The sequence below is a fragment of the Camelus bactrianus genome, chromosome 3 (genome assembly GCF_048773025.1).
Source record: "Camelus bactrianus isolate YW-2024 breed Bactrian camel chromosome 3, ASM4877302v1, whole genome shotgun sequence".
In the NCBI taxonomy this organism is placed as follows: Eukaryota; Metazoa; Chordata; class Mammalia; order Artiodactyla; family Camelidae; genus Camelus; species Camelus bactrianus.
Genome location: NC_133541.1, coordinates 56,561,831 through 56,584,149, shown reverse-complemented (window position 1 = coordinate 56,584,149; position 22,319 = coordinate 56,561,831). Strand labels below are relative to the sequence as shown.

At 38.9% G+C, this 22,319-nt stretch overlaps 1 protein-coding gene across 1 annotated transcript in view; it reads right to left on the bottom strand.

The window, feature by feature from the left end:
• Nucleotides 1–7,257: 7,257 nt before the first annotated feature.
• LOC105064324 (uncharacterized) overlaps nucleotides 7,258–22,319 on the bottom strand; it is a 68,488-nt gene continuing 53,426 nt past the window's right edge. Inside the window, exon 14 of the transcript XR_012505494.1 lies at nucleotides 7,258–17,652. The gene's annotated coding sequence lies outside the window, so the exon portion shown is untranslated. The remainder of the gene's footprint in view (nucleotides 17,653–22,319) is intronic.

Genomic DNA, 22,319 nt, shown 5'->3' with positions numbered 1-22,319 from the left:
CCTTTGATTTTCACACCTCTTCTGCCAGAAGAGTGTTTTGTTTCTTCAGGGGCATCAGATGGACTATCCTAGGGGATTCAATTAGAAATGCTGGATTTTAGTTACTGCTAGTTAATCAGTTCATTGTGACACTCAGGAAATAGAAACAGCCATGTTTTCCTTCAGAGATGATCCTTCCCAACAAATAAAAATAATTTCCATAGATTTGTAGTAAAAGCAATAAAAGCATCTATTTTAACCTGAAAGTTTAGTACATATACTTTTTTGTATTGGCAAAATACAAAAATGCTAGTGGGGCAAAATTAAGTTGGCAATTTTGTTTTCCTCTCCCAAATTTTCTTATCCAACTACTAAAATTATATAGATATATATCATATGTTAAAATGTACTCTAACCAATATGTACTAGAAGAACATTTCTCTGGAATGAGAATGTAATTCCTCCTGGCTTTGAACTAATCACATCTCCATAATAGAAAGAGCTGGATCACATCAGTAAGAATGGGGTGTGGACTGCAAACATATCATCTATAAATCTTATTGAGCTCCTGCTTTGCCTTGTAATTCTAGTTCAAGATCATAAACAGGTTTCTCCAATTCGTTTTTAAAACTCCCCATGTCAGATGATGCCCTCTCCACTAAATTCTGAGTGGTCTGGATTTAAGACTGAGAGTAGGTCAGGCAGGCCAGTTGTAGAAGCAACAGGCTCAGAAGGACATACCTTATCTGGACTCATATTTGGGAAGTTTCTTGTCATTCATAGAAGCATAGGATTTCCCAGAAAAATCTATCAAATTAATGGTTCATTCATAAAATAAACACATTCATAGTTATAAATGGTTGATTAATGGGGAGTCATGTCCCAGACATTTATGGGATCAGAGAGCTTTTTAATCAAAGGGTATAAGGGGAGGGGAAAAAAGAAGTGGGTAAACTTTTTTTTTGGTTTGCTTCCTTCACTCAGCCCAACTTGGAAATAGCAGAGACTACTGAACATCATTCGATGGTATCTTTATTGTGTTACTAAAACCCAGGACCATGATCTCGGTGTAAAAGCAAGCTAATTTCTCAGTCAGTACTGTGGACTGAATTTTGTTCCCCCAAGATTCACAAGTTGAAGCTCTGGCCCCCAATATGATGGTATTTGGAGATGGAGCCTTTGGGAGGTAATGAGGTAAAGATGAGGTCATGACGGTGGGGCCCTCATGATGGGATTGATTAGTGTCCTTAGAGAGTTCTATGTCTCTCTCTCCACCATGTGAAAACACAGCAAGAAGACAGCTGTCTGCAAGTCAGGAAGACAGCTCTCACCAGAAACAAATCATACAGGCACCCTGATCTTAGATTTCCAGCCTCTAGAACTGTGAGAAAATACGTTTCTGTTGTTTAATCCACCCAGTCTACGGAATTTCACTGCAGCAGCACAAGCAGACTAAGGCACATTTTGGTACAGATAAGTGAGGTGCTACTGTAACAAATACCTAAACATGTGGAAGTGGTTCTGGAACTTGGAAATAGATACAGGCTTAATAAGTTTAAGATGCAAACTAGAGATGTATATGTTAAAGATGATTCTGGTGAGGTCTCACACAGAAACAAAGAGCATGTTACTGGAAGCTGGAGGAAAGGAGATCCTTGTTATCAAGTGCTAAAGACTTTTGTGTACATTGTTCGGGTGTTTTTTGGAAGGTAGAACTTGCAAGCAATGAACTTGGATATTTAGATGAACAGACTTCTAAGCAAAGTGTTGAAGGAGCAGCTTGGCTCTTCCTGACTGCTGATAGTAGAATACAAAAGGAGAGAGATGAATTGAGAAGGAATTGTTAAGCAAAATGGAACTAGACTTTGAAGACTTATAAAATACTCCACCTATTCATTTTACAAAAAATTAAAAAAACATGGTCTGTACAAAACACCAAGTATGTAGCCAAGTTATCACCCAATAAAGAGCTTAAGAGATTTTACAAGCAGAAACACCATCAGTTTGAACAGAAGGGCGTGGAGACAGGATGAACTGGAGGAAGGCTGTTGTTGGACTTCTCATATTTGACAGGACTGAAAAATTGAGCTATTTACCATGTGCTATTATTTAAGAAGAGGGGGAAATGACCCCAAAAGCAATTCAGAGATCATCAGAGCCCCTGCCTCAGTTTCAACAGGCCAGATGGCCTACAGCTGAAGCTTTAGGGGTGGGGCCTCCCAGAGTCTCAGGGGCAGGACCCCAGCCTGACAGAGCCATGAGGTGGGACACTGGCCTAACAGATGTGCCTAGCACCTTGCAGTGACACTGCTACCCCAGTGGGCCTGGAAGGTGGGACATAAGCCAAAAAAGATTATTCTTGAGCCTTAAGATCTAATGGAATTAGCCTTGCTTAGAACCCATCATTCCTTGCTTCCTTCCAATTTCTCCCTTTTGGAATAGGAATGTCTATCCTCCTTCACCACCACTGTATTTTGGAAGCAACTGTATTTTGTCTAGTTTCACAGATTCACAGCTGGAGAGAAATTTTGCCACAGGAATTAATCCTACCTCAAGTCTCACCAATATCTGATTTAGATATTTAGATGAGACTTTGAATTTCAGACTTCAGAATTGAGGTTGGAATGAATTAAGACTTTGGGGGTTACTGGGATGAAATGAATGTATTTTGCATGCTAGAGGGACATACATTTTGGTGGACCAGAGGCAGAATGCTATGGATTATCTCATATCCCCAGAAACTTCATATATCATAGCCCTAAACTCCAATGTGACAGCATTTGGAGATGGGATCTTTGAGAGGTAATTAGGTTTACATGAAGTCATAATGGTGGGGCCCTCATGATGGGATTAGGGCTCTTATAAGAAGAGACACCAGAGAGCTGGAACTCTCTCTCCCCTTCATGTGAGGACACAGCAAGAAGGTGACTGTCTGCAAGTCAGGAAAAGTTTCACTAGAAACTGGCCATGTTGGTTCTCTGATCTCAGACTTCTAGCCTCCAGAACTGTGAGAAAGTTAATTTCTGTTATTTAAGCCAACGATGGTATTTTGTTACGACAGCCCAAGCAGACTAAGATTTTATACACAATGCTGGTTTCCTACACAATGCATATACCAACCTGTCTAGAAGTTAATTCCAACATGACCTGATTTCCACTGGCCAGAGGCACTGATCTAGATCCCTTCTGCATATAGGCACCCTCTTCCCTGGGGCATTTTGCCTTTGCTCTTAAAACTTAACTAAGTCAGTCTTTCAAATCTCCTTTATGTATAAATGTATTTTAATTGTGCAATATAAGACCTGCTGTCTGGTATTCTCAATTTTTGTCAAAAGAACCTTAAACCCGTGCCCACCCAGCCCTAGCTGCCACACTTGAGGATTCTGAGAAGTCAGGGAAGACTCTGGACAAAATCTTTATTTCCTAGCAAGAGCTTCTGTGCCAAGCTCCTAATTTGATTCCCAATCTGCTGAGTTCAATTTCTTCTTCCTTCTCTAAGACCTAGGTTGAAACGAAGTGAGGCAGTCTGCTCTGAACGTCCATCTCCTGGGACCCTGCCAACTTTATAACTTCAGAAGAGCCAACACATTATTTCATTACAAAACCCTGCCATTTGTTAATTCCTAAAATACTTATTGAGTGACTAATATGTGAAGGCTATCACACTGAATCTATAACAATTTGGTTTTATTTTCCTTTTGTTTTCCAAAATCATTAGAGTGTACTGATGTATAAAGAAAAAAATTTTAATTAGCTGAAGAATTAGCACTATGATTGCCTTAGGGAAGAAACTTTTCCTTTTGGACAGTCTGTTGTGGTAGAAGATGGGCCCTGAAGGTATGGGGGTCATAGGAATAAAAGCAATAAAGGAGACAGCTAAACTGTCCTGCTAGTGCTCCACAGGAGAAAATTATAGGGATTTGCTGTTGGTCCAGATTGAGAGGGGAGAAGAGGAGAGATGGAGAGCCACTCGAATGACATGGTAGGAAGATGGGGAATGTGTAAGGCAAAGTAGTCAGTGAAGAGTCTACCCTGGTGAGCTGACTTTCAAAAGAAAGAATGGTTAAAAAAAATTTTTTTTAAATAAGAATTGGATTAAAAACAAGAACTGAGCAGCTGTCAGAAATGCTTTGTATTTTGGCAGTGAATCCTCATCTAACTCTCCACCCATTTACCCCGTGTACATGGCCTTCTGGTCACTGGCGCCCCCTGGAGTCCCCTACGCGCTGCCTGCCTGCAGGGCTGTTTGCAGGGACCATTGTTTCTGACTCCTCAGAGCCCTTTCAGGCCCTGCCAACCCAGCCCATGCCAATTGCTCAAGTCTTTAAAAGTCCATAAAAGTGATTTGGTAAATTAGTAAATTCAGTAAATTCAGCAAATTGGTCATTCAACAATTGGCAAATTGGACTGATTGTACTAGTGCTAGTAGAACAAAATCATTTCCAGGCTTTGGCAAGCCTGCCCACCATTAGATTCAATATAGTGCTTTGATGTTCACTCCCTCAATTCCCCTTCTTTCCCCAGGAAATGCCAAAATGTCTGAAATCCAAGAACCAGCCCTCATTCTCTGAGAGGACCAACGGTTTAGACTTAGGCCCAGAGAGATCATCCCTGACTAGAGTTCATCTCTACAGGTCTCCTTCAAGCAAAAGATTAGGAGAAAATTATTAACTAGGTTTACCCATAAGAAGAAGTATCCTTAAATAAGAGAAGCTACTATCAACCTGGGCAAGTGAATAAGGTCAGAAGTAGGACATAGAGCAGTGGTTAGAACACATATACAGGTCCAAGGAGGGCCTGCCCTTCAGCTCCACCTCTCATCTTAGGCACACTGTCCAGGGGACAAAGGAGAGGCACATGGGACTACAGAAAAATCAACCTCATGTACGTCTCCCTTTTCTCCCCTGTAGTCCACTCGTTGCATCTTTTAGGAATTTAGCCCCAGATGCCATGAAGGAGGCCAGCTCAGACCTCTTTTGATGAAGGCATCCTCTAACCTTCAGAGAGACCATCCCCTACTCTGCCACTGAGTGGGAAATCACATTGCTCCCCTGAGGAACACTCTTCCCAAGTGGTCCAGGGCTGAGTTCTCCTACAGATCCTGGATGTGCCCAGTTCACGGGGATGGACTGCCTGGAGCAGAGCTGAGTTCTGCCAGAAAAAAAACAGGGCAGAAGGAATGTTGATGTGGGGGAGAAAGTGAGAGAACATCTATTCTTTTTGCCTTATAACCATCTCTCTTTTTCACCAAGATAGATAGAAGAGAGCTAAACATAAACTGAAAGAGGTCTTATTGGAATGAGCAGGAAAACTCCAGTTGGAAACATTAAAATCACACAAAACACTCAGAGCACCCCCGTTGGCAGCCCCAAGCACCAGATCAGCCAACACTCTGCATCTTGAGAGCCAAAAACACAGCTGCAGAAATGCACACTGTGCAGCAGCTGCAGTAGAGTCCCACGCTGGGGAAGAGGGAAAAGGTGAGGGTGTGAGTCTCCCCCATCACTCCATCCACAGGTCCCAGGGCTCACCTAGCACCAAGCCAAGGAGGGGGCTATTGGCCTGTGTCCTTCCAGGCAGGGGACAGTGGGATGAACAGTGTACCCAGCCTCAAGCCTGGGATCCTCCTGCTATGGGCCACCTGAGCAGTGGGAACAGTTACCTTATAGCTGGCCGCTGAACAAGGAGTTGGAGGTTATGTGAATGAGGGACCAGCTGCTCTGTGCTCAAGTTTAAAAAGTTGCATTATTGTGAAGAAACAAAGTCTCTCTTGGGCCCTCTAATCATATATGGGGAGGGGATGTATTTAGTACAACTGAACAAATGTGGAATCTAAAGCAAAGGCCAAAAGACTAGTGCGTGGCTAGCTCTCTCCAGCGATCCTTAGAGAGACACAACCTATTATTAATTATACTCCTTCATTTGCTCAGGAATGGGGCCAGCACACAGGCTACAGGATTGAATGCTCAGCATGTAGCTGTGATAGATCCCCCCGGCATCATCTGCAGCTGCATGAGCACTTTTCAAAAACCACCAAATTCAATACCCCAAACAACCAAGGTTGAATCCTCAGGGACAGGCCAATTCGGCCTGCGGTCTTCAGTGTTTGATGAGTTGCTCTGATTTTGAAAGGAGATCTGACATTCCTGACACTGGGCGGGTTGGGGTCAGCCTGACAGGGGTCAGGAGAAAACGTCCCATGGTCCTGTGGGAAGCCAGCACGAGCCTTCCAGAAACAGCTTGCGCCACTGTCTCCCCAGCCCTCAGCCCACTCCACTTCCTGGGCCTAGATCAGAACAAGGGAAGGAAACAGAATGGTTCATTATTTCATCCTTCAGCCCCTGAGCTACAAGAGCCTTCAGTCATGTAGCTTCCTCCTGGAGTTCACAGAGCGGAGGGGCCCCCAGATGGGCATGAATCGTCCTCTGTTGTCCCTGGCCCGGCCTTCGTGTGGTGTGCTGCGAGGGTTCACACTGTTCACTTGTTGTGCCCACAGCTCCAGCACAGAGTGCTTCTGTCTGCATGGCACATTCAATTCCAATGGTTTCAAATCAAGTCACAAAGGCTGATGTGACCTCTTCCTCAGGAAATAAGAATGTGAGTTTGAGAGGGAATCTTGCTCTCCACAGGGGCCTCATCACTTGGCATGGAAGGGACTTTTAAATATCTTCTAACAAAGATCATAAGCAAATTTTTCTTGAGGATTCCCTCTTTGATCACCACTGCCCCAAACATCTCTGCTATTCATCGGAGGCTCCCCTGGGTTCCTGTCCCCGAGCACTAAGAAAACTCTTGAGGGTCATGCCACAGAGCTTGTCAAGGAAAGGAGAGTAGCTGCAGCATTCAGAGCTCCTCAGCCTCTCCGTGCTGCACCCCCTTACAGAGCCTGAAAGATCAAAACCATAGAAAGGACACACAGCCAGCTGTTAAGTGATACAGCTGTTACCCTCCCCATGGCTGAGCAGGCAGTGGAAATGTTGGGAGAATGGGGAGATCAAAATAGAAAGAAGTTCATCTCAAATCACCCTTCTCTTCTTGGCCAAACAATGTCAGGTGGAGGCCAGGACCGAGGAGCCAGGCTCCTTCCACAGGGAGGTAAGTGCTCATGGCACCATGAGTCAATCAGTGAATAGACTTGTATTTGTCAGTCACCACTGATACTCCTCACTCAGTAAAGCCCTATGAAGAGGACAGAAGCACAAGGTATGGTCCTCAAAGGGATGGATGGCATCTACCCACAACCCAGCGAGGGCGAGGCAGATGGCACAGGGGTGAGAGCACAAGCTTTAGATCCAGTCGGCCTGGGTTTAAATCCAGCTTTCATCAGTCACTAGCTAGAATTTAGGGCAAGTTGTTTATGTCACTATTCTCTCCTTTGCAAAATAAAGATAGCAACGGAGTCAACTCTGAAAGAACTGTTATGAGAATTAAATGAGCCAATGTATACAAGGTACGAACTGATATCAATGTCAGCTATTAATGGGATGAGGAAACATATACATCAAATATTAAGCCAAAAAAAAGATAACATGAGAGACATAAAACTTAGTCCACAAACCTAGGTAACCTGGGTAACACTTGGGTAAGAGGGAACACTTCTTCCATATTCTTTAAATCAACCTAAGTCCAACTCAAGCCCCCAGGAAATGTAACCCAGTCACTGTTGGGGATCCCTACACAGCAATAGGACATTAGTAGGACTTGTGCTGGATGTTAATCTAAACAGTAGGAAAACTCTAGAGTGGCTCCCAAATTTCTGCCTCAGCACTGGGCCCACCATTGACTGAAAGAGGGTGAGACACCCATATCTAGACAGACAACACCTTGGTTCACCTTGAATTTGAGGTTCTTGAAGTATGTCTGTGTGGAGATGCCCAGAACACATTTGTACACACAAGTCTGAAAAATCAGAACTACAGATTAATATTTTGGAGTCACTGGTCTATGGGTACCAATTAAAAGTTTGAGAATTGTTGTGATCCCCTTCTGTAGTGCCTGGCACATAGACAATGGTTTCTCTCTATTTTTGTGTAGGTGATTATATACATATAGTGTTTTACATACAAAATTAATTAATTGCTGTCATATTTTACCTTCTTCTTCTGACACACACACCCTGAAAACAAAATTAGCAAGATAACCCCTGACCTCACAGCGGAATTCAGAATGGGAAGACAGAAGACTGTCATCTGGCCCATTAATCCAATGCACATCTCCCCTTTGGTATGTGGCTGCAGTTCCAGGAGGCTGGGGATGCATCTGTTGGCCTACTGCTGCACACAAATATCCAAACCTATGCTCAGCACAGTGCCTGGCACACAGTAGGTGCTTAGAGGGAGGGACAGACTGAATGAAGCAAGACGTTCTACTGCCACATTTAACCACCACATGTATTCACTGATATACTTTGAGGTCTGGATTTATGCATGGCTGATAAAGGGGAGACCTTTTTATATTAGAAAAAATGCTCAGAGTATGTGTAAATAATTTGAACTGCTTGGAAATATGACCAGTTGCTTTGTCAAGATATGGCAGAAATTAATTCTGTATCTAAAATTGCAATATATAATGACAGAATAAAAGAATATTTTACTATGAGAATGCAATGACCATATTCCTAACAAATGTAGGAGTCACGCTTGAATGAGTCAGATGAAATTCCCCTGCTGTGACTGAAATGCATTTCCTTATACAAATACACGATTTCACAAAGGTGACACATTATATAATTTTTAAAACTATCAAAATGACTTATACAAAAATATTCAAGACTTTAATAAAATCTATGTTGACTGTGTAGTGAATAATAAACTGATTACATAATTTCATTTTAAAAAGTATTATTTCAATTTTTCACTTAAAATAAGCACATTAAAAACAGCAGATGTCTAAGATCATTTCGCACATTATTTGACGTTAAGGTAAAGGAACCATGCAAAACCTTCTAACCAGGGTTCAAAACTGTCAGTTTGACATTTTAGTCCTTTATGTACATATAGGAGGAGCCTAATCACATCTTTATTGATGGAATCCATATATGGAATCTCAATGTCATGTTATAGTGTCTAATTTATTTTAAAATACTTGCTGCCAAACATGACAATGTATCTGAAAGTGGATCTTAACTAACTTAAACTCCCCAAGAGTGATTAGTTAGAATTTAAAAGATCCTAATCAGTCATCCTCTGAGAAGCCTATTGTAAATAGCTTTCAATATGGCTTTCCAAATCTGCACCAGAAGATTATTTTGAATAAAGATGTTAGGTAAATGTTTACTGGTAAAATAAGAGGTGTTCTAGATATGTAGTCAGATGAAAACTGTATACAGGCAACTCAACCACTGCATGAACAAAGTATAAAATTTGCCATGTTCACTGTCAATGTGAGACTCGAGGTCTGGTCCAGTCTTCCATGTTGCCTGTTCAAACTAAAAGGCTTTTTTCCTTCCAAGAATACTGCTCTAATCTTCCTTAAAGTGAATGTTTGTGCAAAGTGTTCAGTTCAACTGCCTAACAGGACAAAGATCTCACGAAGCCAATTGCATGACTGCCTGCTAATAAACACTGGATTACAGTAGAATTCTGTTTTAGACTTGCTTTCACTGATTCCTAACACCTCGTGGCCAGGGTATGGAGAAGGAGCTATCCAGCTCCCACTTACTTCTAACTGTTGAATACCACCAACAATCACCAAAAGAAGCTGGTGTTGTCATTGGCTGAATTGGCCTTACATGAGTCTTCAAAACTATAGTGGAAAGACCAGTAGGGATAGCCAGAAGTAGGCTGGCCACGTCCCTCCTGCAAATAACCTGAAGCCAAATTATTTCTAAAGCCTGACCATCATCAGAAAAGTGCCATATAAAATGAACAGTAGGCACATGAAAAGATGCTCAGCATCTCTAATCACAGGGAAATACAAATCAAAACCACAATGAGTTATCACCTCACATCTGTCAGAATAGCTATCATCAAAAAGAATACAACAAATGTTGGTGAGGATGTGGAGAAAAGGGAACCCTTGTACACTGTTGGTAGGAATGCAAGTTGGTGCAACCACTGTGGAAAACAGTATGGAGGTTTCTCAAAAAACTAAAAATGGAACTACCATACAACTTAGCAATTTCGTTCCTGGGTATATATTCAAAAAAACCCCCACTAATTCAAAAAGATATGTGCACCCCAACGTTTATAGCAGCATTATTTATAATTGCTAAGATATGGAAGCAATGTAAGTGTCCAGCAACAGATGAATGGATAAAGAAGATATGGTATCTATATACATATATACAATGGAATACTATTCAGCCTTAAATAGAATGAAATTTTGCAATTTGCAACTACATGGATGGACTTGGAGGGTATTATGCTAAGTGAAATAAGTCAGACTGAGAAAGATAAATACTGTATGATACCACTGATATGTGTAATCTAAAAAATATAACCAACTAGTGAATATAACAAAAAAGAAACAGAATCACAGTTATAGAGAATAAACTAGTGGTTTGCAGTGGGGAGGGGAGATGGGCAATATAGGAGTAGGGGATTAAGAGGTACAAACTATTATATATAGAATAAATAAGCTACAAGGGTATATTATACAACATGGGGAATATAGCCAATATTTTATAATAACTATAAATGGAGTATAACCTTTAAAATTATGAATTACTACATTGCACATCTGTAGCTTACAAATATTGTACATCAACTATACTTCAATAAAATTTTAAAAAATTTAAATAAAAGGTACAGAATGACTGAACTACTCTAACCCTCCCACCCCACTACAGAGATGAGAACTTCAACCCACAGAGAAGAGACCAGAATCTTGTAGAAAGCAAGTGATGAAAGCACTGCCTCCACACAAGGACAAGCCAGTTGGCAGAGAAGGGTCAGCCTCATTCTGTCCTGAGTGTAGGACACTTCCTACACTCTCTGGGGTGATTGGAGGGTATCAGAAAGAATTCTACTCAAAATCATTGCCCAATGGATTGCCATTAGTTGGTGTATTTTCTGCTGTGGATTTAAGGTGTGAATGGACGAAGCCACTAGACAAAATAGAGGAAGACAAGGATATTTGTTGAGATTAGGTCAACAGCTGAAATTTCATGATCAGAGGCTTAGGCTTCTGAATTTAGCTTACTGTGTCATGTACAAAGACAAAATATTTATTCAGCACACATGACTTGAGTATCAAATTGTAAGCCAGGCACTGTATTAGACACCAGGGACACAGAAATGAATGGAACATAATATAATCCCTGCCTCAAGTTGTCACCAGGCCTGGGAGAGTAGTATGCTCTCAGTAACAACTTCATAGGACTTAATTTACCTATGTTTTGCTAGATGACTGGAAGGATAATTTCCAAGCAAAGATTACTAAGGGAAAGAGTGTAAGAAAAATGCCAAAAGGGAAAAAGAAGGGAAGAGATACTGAAAGAGGTGTCTTCCGGTGGCATCCTTCCCTGCATGGCCACATTGTCCTAGGGCCAGCCCTAACTCTAATCAAGATAACTAAAGTTATTAGTAACGTGAGAGACATAGGACTGTTGGCAAAACACAGATCCACCAGTGATAGAGTAGCTTTAGTCTTGGAAAGAATAGAAATATAATATGTCTTCTGTAAGCACTCATGCTCTTTAACATGTTTGCCCCAAATCCTTACAATGACAAGGAGCTTCTTCCTTTCCATTTTTGTTGACCAGATGAACTCAGAATCATCTGGTGTTGGCGTCACACAATGTATCCAATGAAAGCAGAGGCAGATGAAAGTAAAATACATCTTGTGCCTCCTGCTAAGTTAGAAAACAGGCCCAAATTTGGGCCAGATGTGTAAATCATGCGATACAATATTTTGCTCTTCCAGAGCTCTGCGGCTCTGAGACACTTGGGAGCAGGTAGATGCTGACAACTAGGGAACTTTTCCCTAAGACGGAAGCAAGGATTTTTAGATGCAAGGAGAAAACCTGAATTTTCTGGGGATGGGCATTAGGTTTGCCCTTGGCAAAGCACTTAGAACTGCTTGGAAAAAGTCAAAAGACTTGTTAGACATCAAAAACTCGGAACAATGCTTTAATGATTTAAATGTAAATGAATCTTTGATGCATATGGATTAAATTTCCCTTACAAAGCACATACCAAAGCACTGTAGAAAAATGTTTCTGACAAGTCACATGTTCAGTTTACCAAATGAATGCAGACTATGTGATAGATCATCCAGGAGGTCCAACTTTGTGCTATCCCACTGGACATGTGCTGCCCACAGGTGGACACATCACAGGTGGACACATCTCCTTTTCTTAGGGAAAACTGGATATCCACTTGCAAAAGAACGAAATTGGACCCTTATATCATATACAAATACACAAAAATCAACTCAAAACGGCTTAAAATTTTAAACATTAAGACCTAAAGCCATAAAACTCATAAAAGAAAGCATAGGAGAAAAGCTCTCTGACATTGGTCTTGGTGATGATTTTTTGAATTTGACACCAAAAGCACAAGCAACAAAAGCAAAAATAAACAAGAGGGACTACATTAAACTAAAAGTTTTCACACAGCAAAAGAAACAATCAACAAAATGAAAAGAAAATCAGTGCAATGGGAGAAAATATTTGCAAATCATACATCTGGTAACGGGTTAATATCCAAAATATATAAGGCATACATACAACTCAATAGCAGAAAAACAAATAACCAGATTAAAAAATGGGAAAGGACCTGAATAGATATTTTTTCCAAAGAAGACATACAAATGGCCAGCAGCTATATGAATAGGTGTTCAACATCACTATAATCAGGGAAATGCAAGTCACAACCACAGTGAGATATCACCCCCTATCTGTTAGGATAATTATTATCAAAAACTCAAAAGATAACAAGTTCTGGCAAAGATGTGGGTAAAGGGAAGGCTTTTACACTGTTGGTGGGAATGTAAATTCATACTGCCTTTATGGAAAACAGTATGGAAGTTCCTCAAAAATTAAGAATAGAACTACCATATCATCCAGCAATCCCACTTTCGGGTGTACTATCTCAAAGAGATATCTGCACTCCCATGTTCACTTCAGCATTATCTACAAAAGTCAAGATATGAAAACAACCTAAGTGTCTGCCAACAGATGAATGAATAAAGAAAATGTGGTATTATCTACATATATAATGAAATATTATTCAGCCTTAATAAAAGAAATTCTGCCATTTGCAACATCATGAATAAACTGGAAGACACTGTGCGAAGTGAAAGAAGTCAGAGAAAGACAAAAACTGCAGGTATCAAATATAAGTAGAATCTAAAAAAGCTGAACAGAACTTTTTAGAGAAACAAAGAAAAGAATGATAGCTATCACAAGCCAGGGGTGGGGGAATGGAGAGATGTTGGTCAAACGGTACAAACATTCAGTTATAAGATGAAAAGTTTGGAGACTTAATGTACAGCATGGTGGCTATAGCTAATAATGTATTGTATACTTGAAATTTGCTAAGAGAATAGGTCTTAAGTATTCTTACTACCAAAAAAAAGGGGAAAAGAGTAACTATATGAGGAGATGGATATGTTAACTTGATTGTGGTAATCATTTCACAACACATATGTATATACAATCACCACACTATACTTTAAGTATATACAATTTTATTTGTCAATCATACTTCAATAAAGTTGAAAAACAGTAGGAGTCTAATAAGGTAAAAGAATGAGATGAAATAAATTGAAATTAAATTAAATTTTTAAAAAATCTACGGACTATGAACCGTAGACGTGTTATTTTTTTTTTTGGTTCAGCAGGTCCTAGCAGGATTCCAGAAACTCGGGAGAAAACTCAACATTTTGAAAGCTGCTCAGCCTAGGTTCAGCCTGAGACAAAAGCTAAGACTGTCGTACTGAAAAAAATATGGATACCTTCTAAGGGCTTCCATATAAGTTTAAAATCTGTAACTTTGTGACATCATAATTTGTGTAGACAAGAGATGGTCTGCCAGAAATATCTGAGTCCAAAGGATCAATAGGGAACAAAATTATTCTGGGAAAAAATAATTAACTTTTAGGTTTGTATTAATCTACAGTAATTCACCGAAGACAAGACAGTTAATTTTAGAAAGTAACAAGCTAAATTTTCTTAGACGTTAGCAATAAAGCTGATACATTCCAAGTCTGGATGAGTGACTAAATACATTAATCTAAATTGAAATCTGAGCAAAGGTGTGAGATGCGGTGCAGTTTATAGACTACTGAGGAGTAAGACAGCTGCAGAATTGTCCTGTTATTCTCCAGATTTAATGTCCCTAACACTTCTCCAAACACATATAAAAGCTGTAAAAATGAAATAAGAAAAAAAAGTCAGGATTATATTAAATGGGTTTACTGTCTCATCTTTGAATTCACCCTGATTTTTATTTTTATTTATTTTAGGAAAAGGGAATCATAACACTTACTAATCCCTAACAGCCTGCCCTAAGAATTTCTATGATAGTTTGTGTGCAAATAGGAAGGACAGCAGAAAGGAAGGAAGGAAGGTGCTAGTAACAAATCAGATTTGGAGCATTTGAGGAATTGTAAGTGACTAGACTGAATTTAAAGCTTGATTCTTTAGACTGTGTACTTCAAAATCGGTAGTAAGATGAAAATACAGGGGAAAGCTGAGTAAAGCACACACAAAAAAGCAAATAAAAATGATTATTTTAGGATATAATCATTTTTATGGAATGAAGTAGAAGTGAGTTTTAGATGGAACTAATTAATTTTTTTAACTTTACAGTTTTTAATTAATTAATTAATTTTTAAATTAATTAATTTAAATTAATTTTTCAATTAAATTTTTTAACTTTACAGTTAATTAATTTTTTTTAACTTTACAGCTAATTAATTTTTTTTTAACTTTACAGTTTCCACACTGAATTTTTAACAAACTTTAAACTCTATTCTCAAACTATTTCATTCCATGTTTTATCATTTGGTGAGTTTAATTTGTTCCATAAAGGAAGCAACAAATGACGGCTAAATGGAAATACAAACTTCAAGAGCTTGGGAACTGTTGGTGAGGAGCCCCGCTTCCTCCCAGAATCCTGCTCAACTGCACAGAATGAGAAAGTCCTCTGAACTTACATAACCTTAAGTTAAAGAATAAAAATGCAGCTAATAGGAGAGAATCAGATTAAAAAGGACGAGCTCTCACTAATTACTCAGCCAAGGATTTTATGGGAAGTTGCAATAAAGGTTTCATATATTTCGCACTTCTCCCTAGAATAGGTTTTACCAAATTTTAGTAAAGACACGTGGAAAGATTCCTTTCTGAGCATTAACTTAAATCTCATTTTCAATTCTTATTTTGAGATGCTGAGTCCTGTGGTTGGCATTACAGAAGTGTTTCTGGAGGGTGGCCATGTTGCCGATGATTTTTAATGGCTGCCAAGGAAGAAAAAACATTCTAACTTGGAAGGAGTAATTCAGGCCAGAAAAGAAAGCACAAGGCAGGCTAGATGCAAACCATCTATGTTAAACAAATGCAGCCATGCTGAAACAATATAATCTGTGCTTCAGACAAAAAAATGTTGTAATACTCTTACGGGTTACAGAGAATCATACAAGAAATGTTATAAAAATGATCCTTTTGGTACTGGAGAAAATCAGAACATCTGCCTCAAACATTGTGTTCTGGATAGACACCCATTCCTAGCCCCAAAGTCTTTTTTCTTGCCAAACTAAAGCAGATACATGAGCTGGAGGAGGTGGGCGCAAAGGTCTTGGTCATTTGGGCATGTGGACCAAGGTTGGGATGAAGAAAGTTCAAAAAAGACCTGGGATCTAGTTCCATATCTGCCATTTGCTAAAAATGAACCATAAGTAGGTACCCATCTGAGCCTCTATTTCTCAGTAATAAAAATAGGATGATAATTCTTGCTCTCTCAAAGTCATTAGGAGGATCAGGGAACTGATCAATTATAAGGTGACAGTAAACTTGGGGACTAAATAGTAAGTCCTTATAAATTGAACTTCTTAAAAAGGAAACATGTCTTTCTGGCTTTCTGGCTTAAAAAAGCAGGATGGAACTTCAGCATTCCCAACAAATTATAGCAGAACAAGTGGGAGAGCTATTAGAGAGTACCAATTAATGTTTAAGAACTGCAAGATACTAAGAGTGAAATTTTAGTTTGATTGTTGGGTAGAGTTTCTTTGGTGCCCAGGGGACTGACAGGTGGTCGATTCAGCATTTAGGTATACCCACAGGCACTTTTAGTTGCATATCACTCAGTGCCATGTCACAGATGATACAGGATCTTACTAGACTCCCAATCAACATGAGTCTTTCTCAGACTCCATCCTTCTCAGTCTCACTCGGACAAAGCTCTCCAAAAAAAAAAAAGTCCAGCTTATCTGACTCCAATAGGATGTTGAATTTTTTGTGTCAGAGCTCTAGAAAGAAGACACTATTCTCAGCTGGGTTTACTTGGGAAATGTTTAGCAGTGGCTGTTAGCTATTCTAGGAATGACACTGAATTTGGATGGAATCGGGTTGGCACCTCCACTAGAGGAATGTCTACTCTGGTGAGGAAGGGAGCATGGGGATTATTACTTCAATTTGAATGTTTAAAACATCCTGTGGGTAAACAGAAGTTCCTGCAACCCAGTTCCTCAGCATAATTTACCCATGGCTCTGAGTTTTCTCAGGAAAGGTGAGGGGTACTTCTAGTCAGCATGAACCTAATCGTCATGTGAACTGGTTAAATTCACTACATCTTTCATTGATGAAAGACAAAAACTTCTAGATACAAGGAGAATCATTGGACATCTTCCCAAAACATACCTCAGATATCTCCCTAAACAGCTTACTGTAATTCCTGGCACCCAATACTGGCATAAATGTGTGGCCCACTCCAGTGTCTTATAAGTCATAGATAAATTCAATCAGGAAGCCAGAGAGACTTTATGAAGCAAAAAACAACCATAGGGCTCAGTTGACATTTGAAAGCAGAATAATATGTAGGCAAAGTTTACCTAGTTGACAAATTTACATAGAGTGTGCTCTAGACATGAAAAGCAGTAGATCACAGTCCATTTCTAGGTTTTCCTAAGTTCACAGTACATATCCAACCTCTTGTATTCCTCTGTTCAAGAAGACTTATCTATACTAGTTCTACATAAATTCACTTCCAATCACTGGGTCATTTAATCTAGATAACTATAGGAGTTAATATCTATAAAGCACCTAGAAAAACCCCTGGCACATAATATTCTTTATATAAATATCTGTTAAATAAAAAATTTAAGATAATAATACACCCATTTTTAAACAAGTCAACATAATTATAAACTCCTTGGAGCTTTTTAAAGAATTTCCTACAGTTCTATCAGAGTTCTAGGAACATACTAGACATGTAATAAAGACTGCTTTCTAACTGATTGATTTCAAATATCTATTGAATACCTGTAGAGTTATTCAAAATTAACTGAACACTTCTTAAAGTTATTTCCAGTGCCTAAGTTATATATGAACATGCAGGCAAACCAGTTTATGAAGAAGACATCACAGTTATTTCTTTACTTTTGCAGATGCCTGTTACGCATCCTGCACATCACGTGGCAGGCCTCAATCCTGCATCTAATTCATCCCAGATCAGGTAGCATCACAGAATCGACAGAACTGGCAGCTCCGTGTGGTTCTTCATATCCTCAGATCTGAGAAGACAAAGTGATCAGAATACAAGGTTCTGGGCATATCCCCAAAAGAAGTCACTCACTGTACAATCTGGGGTGCAGGGGACCACCACTCCTGAGGTAAGTAAGGGCAAAGCTCTATACTCTGTACCACATGCTGGATTCCTTGATCCCTGGCAGTGCTACCTATTATACAGCCTAAAATAGCCATCTTCCTTAAGGAACTCTTCTGAGTCTAAAAGTTATTACTCTTTCTCTTTCTCAGCATATTTGCCCTGTTTAAAGAATAATTCTTCCTGGGGGGAAATTATTTATATATATAACAAATAGATTAAGGTAAGCAATGAGTTACTTATACTCACACTTTCACATTCAATTCTTATACTTACTTTTTTCTTTCAAACACTCCTCACTTTCCCCATGTGAATTGCTCTATTTCTAGAACTTCTCTCTCTCCTCTCTATCTGCATTTCTTGAAAATCAAGATTCAGTTTACAAGAGTCATTTTCCCAATACATAGGGTTTGCCATTCAACAGCATCCACACGAGCATCAGCTCTGTGTCCAATTCACCAAATTTTAGCCTCCTTGCCTCTTTCTCAAATGAGCTGCTTTCCAAAAAATCAACTCCCAAGCTTCAGACTTTTCTTGCTCCCCATGCTCACTGGCATTGGAAGGCTCTAATATGCCTGCCTCTTAATCCATTGTCAGTTATATGTTATTGACTTCTTTTAGCAAAACATTTCTAAAGATGATCAATAAGCCTGTACCTCACAACCTCTTCAATGCCTAGGGCATCTATTTCTCCACAATTTGGTAGACATCTACATAGTCTCAGTCCTTGATTCACATGGTCTGTTTCCACCCATGGGTCAAAAGCCCATACAGTTCAGCACATCCATAACTCACTTTATAGGTCGTATTTCATCAAACCCTAAAAAAAAATGTTGCACTAAAATCTAGTCAGATAATCTATTGTTACTCTCTTTAGTCCTCTAACAAATCTATTGCTCCAAGAACGGTACTCAGCATGTCCAGAGAGTTGTTCATGTAGAAACACAACTATGGGTAAGATTATTATCTCCACTCCATTAGAGGCAAGCCCAAGAAATTCCTGAGACTAGAGATGATCTAACACGAAATTTCCTTTCAGAAAAGTGACTTCCTTTATTTCACTGGTCTCAAGGCATCTCTTTAACTCCTCATTCCATATAATAAGGATTTCAGAGGAAATTCATTTTTTAGCAAGAGAAGAAATGTAGACCTCAAAACAAGACTTCAGGGGTGTTTTTCTGGTGTGTGTATTACCCAAGCTGATTCAGACTTTCATTCAACCACTGAAAGACAAAGGGATTTGAACTTTGCTTTTCCTTAATCTGAACGTAATCATCACCTTCGTGGTACCCCACAAACACATACAGTTACCCTCACCCTCCAACAAAAATAAACCCATCCCTACCACGAGCTTCCCAAGGGTAGCTACCTCCTCTTCCACTAACATTGCCATCATGTCACCTTTCCCAGCCCTCTGCTCTCCAGGTTCAAGGGCATGAGCAAGGAATAGAAGGCTGTCACCTTCATCACCCTGAATTCCACCAGGATTACAGATTCCATAATATAACTGAATGGTTCTTAGATGTGTAGAATGTCTGAATTGTAAAGGTAACTGGAGATTAGATGTTGAATAATGTTACCTATTATTCCACCAAACTCTAAGCAGGACCTGTAGCTGAATTTTCTCATCAGTGTGTCTCAGCACCAACCAGAGTATCTGGTACATAGTAGGTACTCAATATCTATTTGCTGCATAAGTGAACAAAAAAATGAGTAAATGAATGAATGAATAAATGAGATCACTTATTCCAAATATCTGTTTTAAGGATGACAATGCTATATAGCATTAATGATAGACACTTCATATTTGCTTTCTGTCTTAGAGCATTTGCATCCTTAAATAATATAAAACTAATTTAAATGACTTGCCCAGTTCCTCACAATCCTAATACCAATGATTTAGTGCTCCTAAACTCAAAAAAAAAAAAAAAAAAATCCTGTGGGTGAGAAATCAGCTCCAATAAGAAGTTATTAAATATAACAATAGGGCTATGTGAATCTATATGAGTTTATAGGGACATAGCCTGAAATCAAAAGTATGTGTGATATATTAACAAAATACATGAATATTAATAAAATATGTACTATAACTTAACATATGCACTACAATTTAGATGGTATTATGCTACTCGAGCATTTGATAATCCCTGACTGCATAATTAATATCACCTTGATATTAATAAGAGAATGCCAACCTGATGACAATTTTGCTACTTTGCCTATTGGTCATTTGTTTCAAATTAGCTATAAAATCAAATTGTCCTTTGTGAAAAATACAAATAGTGGGGTGATTAAAAACAGAAATAAGGTGTTTTTACAACAGTAAGTGAAATGTATACCTCTGTTTCAAAACTGCAGTATTCAATTATTCAATGCACTGAATTCAGTGCAGAATACAATATGCTCACTAAAGAGAAAAGTGGAGAATTTCAGCAATTACCCATCTATTTCAAAAGAGGGAATATGTTTTGCTTATTCCATTAGACATCTCATACAAAACTGAGGGATGGTTTTGGTTCACATGATCTAAGAAATAAGTCTGTTTTCTCCTAAAAAGCTGGCAGATACATGTAATGAATAATCTTTATTCCATGGGAAAACTTAATTTTAGTGTGATTCACTGTTCACCTATACATTTATTACAAAATGCATTACATTTTATTACATTACTAATTTAAAATAAAAGAGCATATAAAATGAATATGTTGATCTAGAGAGAGGGAGGAAATGCCATTGTTCATTTACCTAAATATTACATAATAAAAATCATCTTTGACTTTAAATATAAATGAATCTGACTAGACACAAAATGCCTTACTTCACTCCTGACTGACTGTCATGTGGACTTCTCAGAGTCCACTATTTACATCATGAGAGATAAAGCCTACTTCATTCTGTTCTGAATCAAGTACCAGCTGATGGAAAAGCAATGAATCATTGACTTAGTCTTCTTTGAGTAAGGAAGAACAGATTGTGTGTGTTAATCCATCTACTTAAAAGGGAAATATTTTGAGGATTTTTTTAAAGGAAACTTGAATCCTAAAAATAAATAAATGCAGATTTGGGGGAATTCATTTATACGAAAAGACTGGGTGTGTCCACATTTTCCTTATTGATGACTGGAACCAATTAAGTAACTTAATCAGCAAAACTTGTTAGTAGGATAGAACTGGAAATAAATTTACTTCTTCTGACAAGTTTTCTATTAGAGATATTAAGGAACAACTGATGTCTCTTGGAAAAGACTAAAAACAACACCCTCTTTGGCATCAGCTATGTGTTTTCTTTGGTATGATTTTCCCTGGTTTTCCATGGCAAACAGAATTTGCTTAAAGACACCTCTCCCTGTTCTGCCTGGCTGTTCTCCATGGGAATCAAAGCTCCCTATGCAATGATAAGTCTGGCTTCCTACAGCAAATGGAGCTGATACCCTGAGACCAATGAGGCCTGTTTCCCCAGGGCAATGAGCCTACTGAAGAGATCAACTATAGAAAGGGAAAACATTTTCCATTACCAAAAGCAAATACAGAAAACCAGAAGGGAAGAGAAACCCTTGGTTGTGAGAGTATAAAGGTTGGTTCAGAGAACATCTGCTGCCTTCTAAAGAATCTATTACGCAGGACACAATCTCTTTGCCTCAATGGACGTCTTGCAAGGTCTATGTAGCAAAACTTCAAAAAAATTGTGAGCGTGAGGACACAGCGCAGGGGCCTAATTCAGTTTCTATTTTGACATTCTAACAAAGAAATGTGGCTACTTGGGAGAACTCTCCTGACTACAAAGGAACCATCTGGGACTAATTATGATATCCAGCATTATTTGAAACCATCATTTAATTTTGGGGTTTTTTGAGTTTCTAATGTACTTAATTAAGGTTTTCCCTATCCCTACTATATACGTACACACATACACACACATGTATCCAAAGCTTTCACAGAGTTGTATGAGGATTATCTCGATGAGTGGCAGAGAGTTCCAAAAATCGCCAGGACTTTAAAACTGGAAATCACTTTCTAAGTCTTCTTCAACAGATAACAATAATGGTTCCAGAACAAATTAGTGGCTTACATCACTGGAGCATTACATCTGTACATCATGAGTGCAGTGTACTCTTGTCCCTGCAATATGTGAGTTTTTGCATTCAAGAAACATTCCAGATCCAGAATAAGTGAGACCCTGCCCCTCCACTTTATTGAAAACTCTTATGGGAGCCACGAGGCCATAAAGAGCTTATATATCATCTCCTTCTCCCAAAGGGTTAGAGACTAAGCGAGATAAAATAAATCCTTTCTCTTGCATGATATTAACTAGATGTAGAAGGTTTTTTGGTGGCATTCTTTCTTCTCCTTAAGCAGTATTTCAAAGCTTCCCTTTTGAGAGAATAGCTTCAAAGAGGCTTCAGAATGCTCTAAAATTGTTTTACTTCTGTTTTCAGTTATAAACTGAAAACTGAATTTGCAAAGGAGGCAACAAGAGTTTCAGTGGATGATTATCTCTCCAATTATAAGGAAAGACATGACACCTTACAAAAGGAGCAGGAAGACTGTCATCCTCTTTAACTACAGAGTAGTTTCC